We start from the raw sequence: 9,039 nt of genomic DNA on the forward strand, positions 1-9,039 counted from the left end.
TATCTAACTGTTGGAAGTGTGTCCTGTCATTTATTTATGTTTTGGAGCGTTGGAGAACATGAGGAGCCCTATTTATGAAGAAGTGCTACCCCATAAGACCCCTCTTGTGCTGAAATACAGGATACAGCCGATTCACTGGAGTAGGCTGATGGCCCGTACGGTGCCACATTTTTCAAGCCATACCAGGAGGTAACTAAAGGAGTAGCACTGCTTAGTAAATATGGCCCAATGTGTATATCGTGCTGATAGCTCTGAAGATTAATAGCGTTTCTTGGTGTTAAACAGAATAAATTCTTACATACAGTATATACATACAGTATTGCACTGATCTCATGTTTCTGTAAAATTACGTAGTTACTATAATCTGCATGACCTGAATACATGAGAATAAAAAGAATGTTTGAAATGTGCATTCATTGCTTACTATAAGACTGTGTTTATTGTGGTTTGAACACTAATAGTACCCTTTGTGTAGAAGACTAGAAACAGTGAACACGGAAGAGGTTAAATAAAACGCCTGATTTATACTACACATTATTACAACACTGCTATAGACTTTTCTCTACATAACAGTGGTTTTCCCAGCTCATTTTATTTCAGCCCAACATACATCTTTCTCAAAGAATGCATAAATCTTGGCTGCAGTCAGAGATTATAATAATTGAGTATGTATGCACTTACTTAACCATTTCAGAAAAATAGGATTCTCGAGTAGTCCAAGTAATAAGAATATATAATGCTTTAAAGTTAAGAAAAAGACAAAAGGGACTTTTTTTGGGCGAGTCAAAATGTCAACATTGCCCTCTACTGTACAAAACAAGCATCTATTCAGAGAGCTAGATAACTTTTCAATTAAACACTTTTGTAGAAAATATTCATACTATTAACTACCAACAATCAATGAAGAAAGATATACTGTATTTCAGGCCCACTTTGTGTCTAGTTATGAAAGATATGTAAATCCCGGGGACGCGCACGCAGCATCGACGGACGTGGGAACTTTCTAGGTCTGCTCCGTGGACTCCGCTATAATCGCGGACATATGAGCCCTCCAATCGCTGCCAAAAAGCGCTAAAGTACCTTACCCAGCCGGCGGAATCCTCAGAGATGCCTCACAGGAAGGAAAGGAAGCCGCAGTCTCCCCCGGTGTCACTTTTGTTTTGTTTTTTTTCAAAACAGGCTCCTCTGCAGCAGCCGGAAAACAAGATGGCGCCCGCGTCTGCACGCATACTCACAAGAACATTAGCAGCCTGCAATGCCTCAACAACAAGAGGAAAACTTTAATCAACCAGCCCAGAAACAGGACACAGAAGAGAACACTCGAATCACCCCAAAGGCTCTTAAAGAATTGTTTAAGGAGATGTAGGATGTTTTCCAAGTGGACCTGGACAAAGCTGTTGCAGAATTCAGGTCAGATCTTTCTACCCTGACAGAACGGACAACGCAGCTGGAGAATAAACTCGAATCTCTGCAGAGCTAGGGTTCAATGGAAGACGAGTTATTCAGACTTAACGATGAAATCAGGAGCTTGAAGGATAACGTTGACGATTTGGAAAATCGGGAAAGAAGACAGAACCTCAGGCTAAGGAATATCCCGGAAGAAATTGATCCAGATGACTTGCAACCCTATTTAATAAAGCTATTTACACATATAGCCCCGTCTCTCCTAACATGCGATCTACATATGGATAGGGCACGCCGTGCCTTAGCTCCAAGATTTGTGGATCCTCAGAAATCTAGGGACGTAACAGTAAAACTACACTATTACACTTCTAAGGAGAACATTTTAAGGGGTTTTAGGAATCAAGAATATTTGGACTTTGAGAAGTCTAAGATTCAGATCTTCCAAGATGTACAATCTCAAGGCAAAGAAACCTCCGCCCAGTCACAACGGTGCTTGGAGACCACGAGATCCACTACACATGGGCTTTCCCATTCCGTTTGGTGGTAAATAAAGATGGGAGGCAAGTTTCGCTAAGATACCCGGAAGAAGCGGAGGAGTTCTTGAGAGCCCTTGGTCTACATGAGCGGCTGACCACGAAATAACAGCATTCCCTGAGGCCCGAGGAACCGTCGGAAGTCTCACAACAAGGTGGACTAGGTGACTGTTCAGGGGGTCCTGAATCCACCCACTTGTCTTGAGGGTCCAAAGGGTTTTTTCCCCACACTTGAAATTCGATCGGTTAAAGGAAGAGGTTGGCGGTCCAGAATGTATGGCCTACGGTGAACTTTTTTCCTCTGCGTCCTTGATATTTTACTGGGATTTCTGTGGTCCCTTGTGACCCAGGATGAGAACAAAGGATTTAAAGAGAAATGAGACTTTGATAGTCTTTTTGTTAATCTTTTTGTTAATCTGCTTAATCTTTGTAGTTGGACAGATACTATTGACTTTGCACATTTTTCTACAGTTCTAATCTGCTCCCCCACTATTATGACTATAAATTGTATGTCCCCCAAGAAATGTGAAATTATCTATAATAGGAGTTTAATATTGCTTTTTAGTTTTGAGGATAAATATTTTTTTATATAAGAGGGATAGGAAGTAGATAAGACGCTTTGGGGCGTGAGTATAAAGAAGTCCATTAGCGGAGTTCAGAGTTTCCGAGGTCGTCGAGGCTCGTGCTCACCCCCCCCCCCCCCCCTCCCTTTCTCTTTTTTTTCTAGCCCTTTATTTTGTGTAGGACCATTAGCTAAAAGGTTCTGTGATGGTCAGTAGGTTCATTCCTTCTATGTCTGGAGGAAGCATTTGCGTCCAGTGTCCATCGGAGATAACCTGGCAGCTAGCCTGACCAACTCCGGTTATACAGTTACTCTGGTGCGACCTGATATGGTTAGCCCGGAGGATCTGCTCTCCGGACCAGGGATGCAGGTCACTATGCCAGATGGGGGACCTAGGCCAATCCATTTCGCCTTTGGTACCCCTGCCCACTGTGGAAATCACCTTCCCCCTCCATTTTGGGATGAGGACCCCGCAGAGACCAGGCAGGTAAGCCAGACTGAGTCTATATTTTGTCCTGACCTCCCTTTCGATGTACCTGTTTCCCCATCCCCTGACTTAGTGACTGTGGATGAGTGGCCGGATCTAGGGGCATGGTTCAGAATAGCAGTGCGGTCCGATCCCAGCTTAGAGGGAATGAGACTTCGGGCGTCCGAGTCTGCCTCTGAGAGTGGGTCAGATCGGTATCTCTGGCACAGTGGGCTCCTGAACAGAGAGCAAGCCCCTGATGTTCCAGACAGATGGATGGGGGGGAGGCAGCTCGTGGTACCGAGGGAGTAAAGGCAGCAGTTATTGGAGGTAGCCCACTCCATCGCACTAGCGGGGCATCAGGGGATCACCCGCACTAGAACCCGGCTATTGCAGCGTTTCTATTGACCAGTGATCAGTGAACCTTTCCAGAGGGTAGCAGTCAACATTGTAGAATCCGTTATGGTTCCTAGCTTGACCGGGAAGCGCTACATCCTCATGGTAGTCGATTTTGTGACCCGATACCCTGAGACTACTAAGGTAGCAGCAGCTCTGATTGGGATTTTTTCCAGAGTAGGGTTCCTAGTGAGATTATAACCGATCAGGGGAGGCAATTCATGTCTGCGTTGTTCCACTGTCTCTGGAAGGCATGCGGGATGACAACCCTCCGCACTGCCCCTTAGCACCCCCAGACAAATGGACTATGTGAGCGATTCAATGGTACCCTGAAGCAGATGCTGAGAACCTATGTAGAAGCTGAACAGGGAGACTGGGAGGCTCATTTACAGCATTTCCTGTTTGCATACCGAGAGGTACCGCAAGAGTCCACTGGGTTTTCACCTTTTGAGCTACTATACGGTCTCAGGGTCCGTGGACCGCTTGACCTGTTCCGTGATGGATGGGAAGGGGAGAATACTACTTACTGATGCTTCTGTGCTTCATTATGTAGTAACTCCCAGAGACCGGTTAGACCGACTCATGTGGTTGGCACAGGCTCACCTTAGGGATGCTCAGACTAAGCAGAAGACATGGCATGACCAAAATGCCCGAAATAGAGAGTTCATCCCTGGGCTGCAAGTGCTTGTTCTGAAGCCCACTCGGCAGAACAAATTCGTGTTTGCCTGGGCTGGCCCGTATACAGTTCTCCGGCGGATTAACGAGTGCAACTATGTTGTACAATTAGATCAGGAGACAGGGAGACATAGAACCTAACATGTTGAAGTAATATTTCCCAAGTGCCGCATCGGTGCTGGCTATCTGTAGCCTGCCGATGGGGGACCCGAAGAGCCAAGCTCTGCCCGATCTCCTAGGAGATCCTAGTAAAGGGGGCACAGTGGAGCAGGTAGAGATAGGTCCCCAGCTCGAGGCACGGGCTATGTTAGAACCATTCAAGGTCCTCTTCATGGATAAGCCGGGCAGGACCCATATCACTAATCACCCAGTCCACACTGGGGTACAAATATAAATAGGTGTTAAAAGTCCTGGTCTCCCGTGACATACCCCAAATCACCAACGGTGGCAACTTTTTATAGTTTGCCCATGGTGCATAAAGAACAACAGTATCCTCCTGGACAACTTATCATCTCTGGCAATAACTGTTTTACAGAGAGCAATAGTATCTATATTGATAAGGTTCTGCAGGGCTTTGTTACTAGCCTACCATCCTATGTGCAAGATACCAAAGATACACTGAAAATACTTAATGGTATTAACATCACCCAGAGACGATACTTGTTAGCTTAGACGTCAAGTTTTTATATACTAGCATCAGACATCAGAATGGTCTTGATGCTGTAGCTAATTTCTTGAAAACAGGGACTGTAGATTCAACAAGCACAATAAATTTGTTCTTGATCTTTTTGGTTATGTACTAATGCACAACTACTTAGTGTTTGATGGGGGTTACTACCACCAGACCCAGGGTACAGCATGTGCCCCCACATATGTCAACTTGTACCTGGGCTGGTGGGAATATGTCCATGTTTTCTGTGTGGAGTTATCTATGTACACCGACCACATTGATATGTGGATCAGGTACACAGATGATATTCTCATACTATGGAATGGTCCCAGGACGCTCCTCCTGGAGTTTGTTGAATGTCTGAATACGAATAATTTGAATCTAAGGTTAACAACCGTACTTAGTACAACATCTATTACCTTCCTGGATCCGAAAATCTATGTTGACTCAGATAGAAACATCCAAACGAAGGTCTTTAGAAAAAGTACGGCAACCAACAGCCTACTTCAGGCACAATGTCAACATCCCCCAATTTAATAGCCGGGATACCTACTGGTCAGTACCTCCGATTAAGGAGAATCTGTTCCACTATGCAGGAGTTTTTGAACCAGTCTAAAGAATTACGTGACCAATTCCTAAATCGTGGGTACAACATCAAGACTCTTAACTGAGCACATCATCGGCACTACGTAGTGATAGGGACACTCTCCTTTCCACTAACACCCCCAAAAGTCCTGATCAAACGATCCGCTGTATTGGTACTGTGACAGGGTCATTGACTCCGTGTATGTGAATAGGAGATGGCAGTATGCATGCTATCCAGTAAACGAGGGGTTAACTCAGCTTGTCAAGCAGACCACAGGTGATTTGAATTAAGCTCCTTCACCTGCTTTAAAAACAGGAAGCGGAAATACCTCTGGGGCGGCAGTCTCTCTCTCTGAGGCATAGAGGGAAGACAGAGGAGTGTTAAGACAGACACAAGCTGCCCAAAGCGATCCTGTCCCACGAGGGAAGAATAAAGCTCCCAGGTAAGGAGCCAACTGCGTTTGCTGTACTTTATTGGGCTGGAATAGGTTAGCTAGCCAGCCAGATAGTTAGCCTGCACTTTTGTTTAGCTAGTACCCCGACCGGGGTTAGGATTTTGTTTCGTTTCAATTTTAAAGGGACAGTGTACCCATTGTTTAGTTACCGTTTTTGGACAAATAAACCCATCAGCATTATTTCACCGGAAAAGACGTGTTGTCTCCTCACTTACCACGACCATCCTGCCACAGTACCTATAACAAGAGATGCTGGGTCATAAAAATAATCTTCTCCCGGCATTGGCATCTCTTACTCTCTGATGAGGATCTGGAGAAAGTACTCGGTCCTAGTCCAACTATAACCAGTAGACGATCTAAAAACCTACGTGACCAACTTGTTCACAGTCACCATCAGCGACCCAGGGCCATTAATTGGCTTTCCCCCACTAAGGGGCTGTATAAATGCCAGGGTTGCAAGGTGTGTAAACATCATTATTGCTCAAATGTTTGCTAATCATGACAATACACAATAATTTAACATTGATAAATTTATTAATTGTAGAACAACCAACTTGATTGAGCTCATCACATGTAATGACCTTATTAACACTACATTTAAATATCACACTTGAAGTTCTATTATATAAGACGAAATCATATGAGTATATAAGTTAACAATTATATGTTAATTCAATACCATGAACTGCATTTAAAGGGAAAGGGCAGTGGGAACAGCGCTAATGCTTAAATGCAAAAATTAGTGTATATTAACAACTAATAATATATAAACTCCTAAAATATTAGGCAAAGGCTGCCAGGAACAATGGGTGACACAAACCAAAAAATGACAATAAATAAAGATAAACCGGCGCCAAAAAGAAGGAAAATCTGACGCGTTTCGTGACGTCAGTCACTTCGTCAGGAGCATGCCCCTGACGAAGTAACTGACGTCACGAAACGCGTAGGGTGGACTTTTATTACTGGCAAGGACTATTTGGCGTTCATCTCCTGTTCAATTGCTTCCCCATTCCCAGCAGCTTCGGCTGTTTCATTGCCTGGCACCTGCGAGCTTCCTTCCCCTGTCTCGGCTCTCAGCGGTGACGTCACGTGGTCTCGCGAGACCTGAGGTCCGCGTGACTGTCCCAGGGAGGCCTCGGCGGTTAGAGCTGTGGTGTTCCTCCATTTATGAGCCTATACGTCTGCAGACGAGTGAGGCAGCTGGCGGTGTGATACCACAGGAGAGGAGCTTCCCTGCGGTGCAGCAGCACACGGACGTTGTGGTGAATCCTCCTTTCTCTACCCAGGCCACGGAGGGCTGTGTGATTGATATACAGGCTTTAATATTCAGCAGTGCTGTAAGTAGGGTTTCAGTTTTAGCCCCACTGGACGCCATCACTTTATTTGTGTGTTCCCTGCCCAACAAGCAATTGTTTGTTGTTTTTTTATGTGTATTTTTTTAATTATATATTAAATTACTGTCCATATCTGTATACTATATCAGTGATTTGTTGTTTGCGCTATGATCTTTTTTCTCTTTTCTTCTCTTTTATGTTGTGGTCTTATATGTTTGTTTTTCTGAGATTGCATTGAGGACACTTCCATGGAACTCATCCCAACCTTTTGAATTGGACTATATTTGGTCAGATTTTCCTTCTTTTTGGCGCCGGTTTATCTTTATTTATGAACTGCATTTAAGTTTTAATTTTAATTTAAGGACTTTTAAGTTCAGATTCATTGAATACACATGGATTTGTGTTTTTAAGATATTTGTATAAATTTATGTTTGTATCACACCACTTATCCACACTTTTTATTGTATACATTTTATATATCACACTTAATAATGGTGTTATATATTGCCTATTATCTCGATGTAAATAACACTAAAAAACACTGTCACGTTTATAATGAATTCAATTTGTATTTATACAAGTTCACTATTTCTAAAACTGTTTAATTTATTTTGAATTATAACTTTTTAATTTATTACCTTCACCACATCATTTTCACTTTATGATTTTTTAAGTTTTATTTAGGATCACGATTAGAAGTTCACCATTTGTTTTAACCTGTGGCTGCATCTATATACATGGCTGAAGTCGTGAGTAATTGACTCACGATTTTAACCAGTCATTTTTTCATTCATTACAGTACACACGCAGCACCCATTAGTTTTAATTGCATATCAGATGTTAAATGCTTATAGGAAGTACGGGATAGGTTAGCTCTAGCATATATACCTATGTGAGCTTAACCTCCCCCATCTACGGAGCCTGAGGAAGCCCAAGAAAGGGCAAAACGCATTGCTCGAAACCTCTATGCATTTTGGGCTAACACAGCCACCGTCAGGAGTAGGACAACGGAGGCGCAGCACTATACCCAGACGCGGATCTAGTTAGCTGCGCACCACGCGCCCTATAATATTATCCAAAGGACTGGCTGTTTTCTTAGATTTTTTTTATGTTCTTACGTCTTTTTGACCTGAGTGCATTTTTATTGTTTTAGTTTTTAATAAAGAGAACGTTTGCCAACTCCACTCAAGAGTGTTTTATCACTTGCTTACACCACTACACGGAGGGGGTTTCAAACTTCAAATGCACCTTAAAGCTAGGCTTGAAGTTTAACAGAGAATACAAAGATACCATTTCTAGTGTGCGCTCACACGAGGCCGTGTGAGTATCATTTTGATTCATTTATTTATTGAATTACCCACTCCCAATTATCTTTCAGTGTCTCAAGAGTCCAGAGCATAGAGACTCTTTATGTGGAGAGGAGGAAAGATACCTCCCTAAAGATCACACTCACACTTGCCTGTGTGAGTGATTGCAGTTTATTCTGCTTTATATATATATATATATTCTTTCCATTACCGAAGCCAGGTATTATTATTAATATTTGCACTGTCCCTTAACACCTGTTCATTCATTTGTTCATTTGTTCTGAGGGGGATACCATAACCAAGAGCTGCAGGCTAATCGAAGAAGTTACTACTTGGACCAGGGGAGAAGGAACGCCACACCAGCAGAACACAGAAGAACAAAAGAAACCTTGATACGACAGCATTTACACAAGGCCGTGTAAGTGATTCTGTTATTTCATATTTTATTACCCCCACTATTAACAGTTCGAGGATTCACACACTCGAACTTAATCACCTCATTTTCATTACCCCCAGTAACCCTCAACCTGTGCTCCCCCTTCTTTTCTGTATTTTTGCAATTTTCAAGGCTGTAGGGTTTACCATCACGTTTTAAGTTGTGGAGGGTGAAAAAGGCAACAAGAAACCTGCACCGTATTGTATATAGCAAATA

The sequence above is a fragment of the Ascaphus truei genome, chromosome 6 (assembly GCF_040206685.1).
Source record: "Ascaphus truei isolate aAscTru1 chromosome 6, aAscTru1.hap1, whole genome shotgun sequence".
Taxonomy (NCBI): Eukaryota; Metazoa; Chordata; class Amphibia; order Anura; family Ascaphidae; genus Ascaphus; species Ascaphus truei.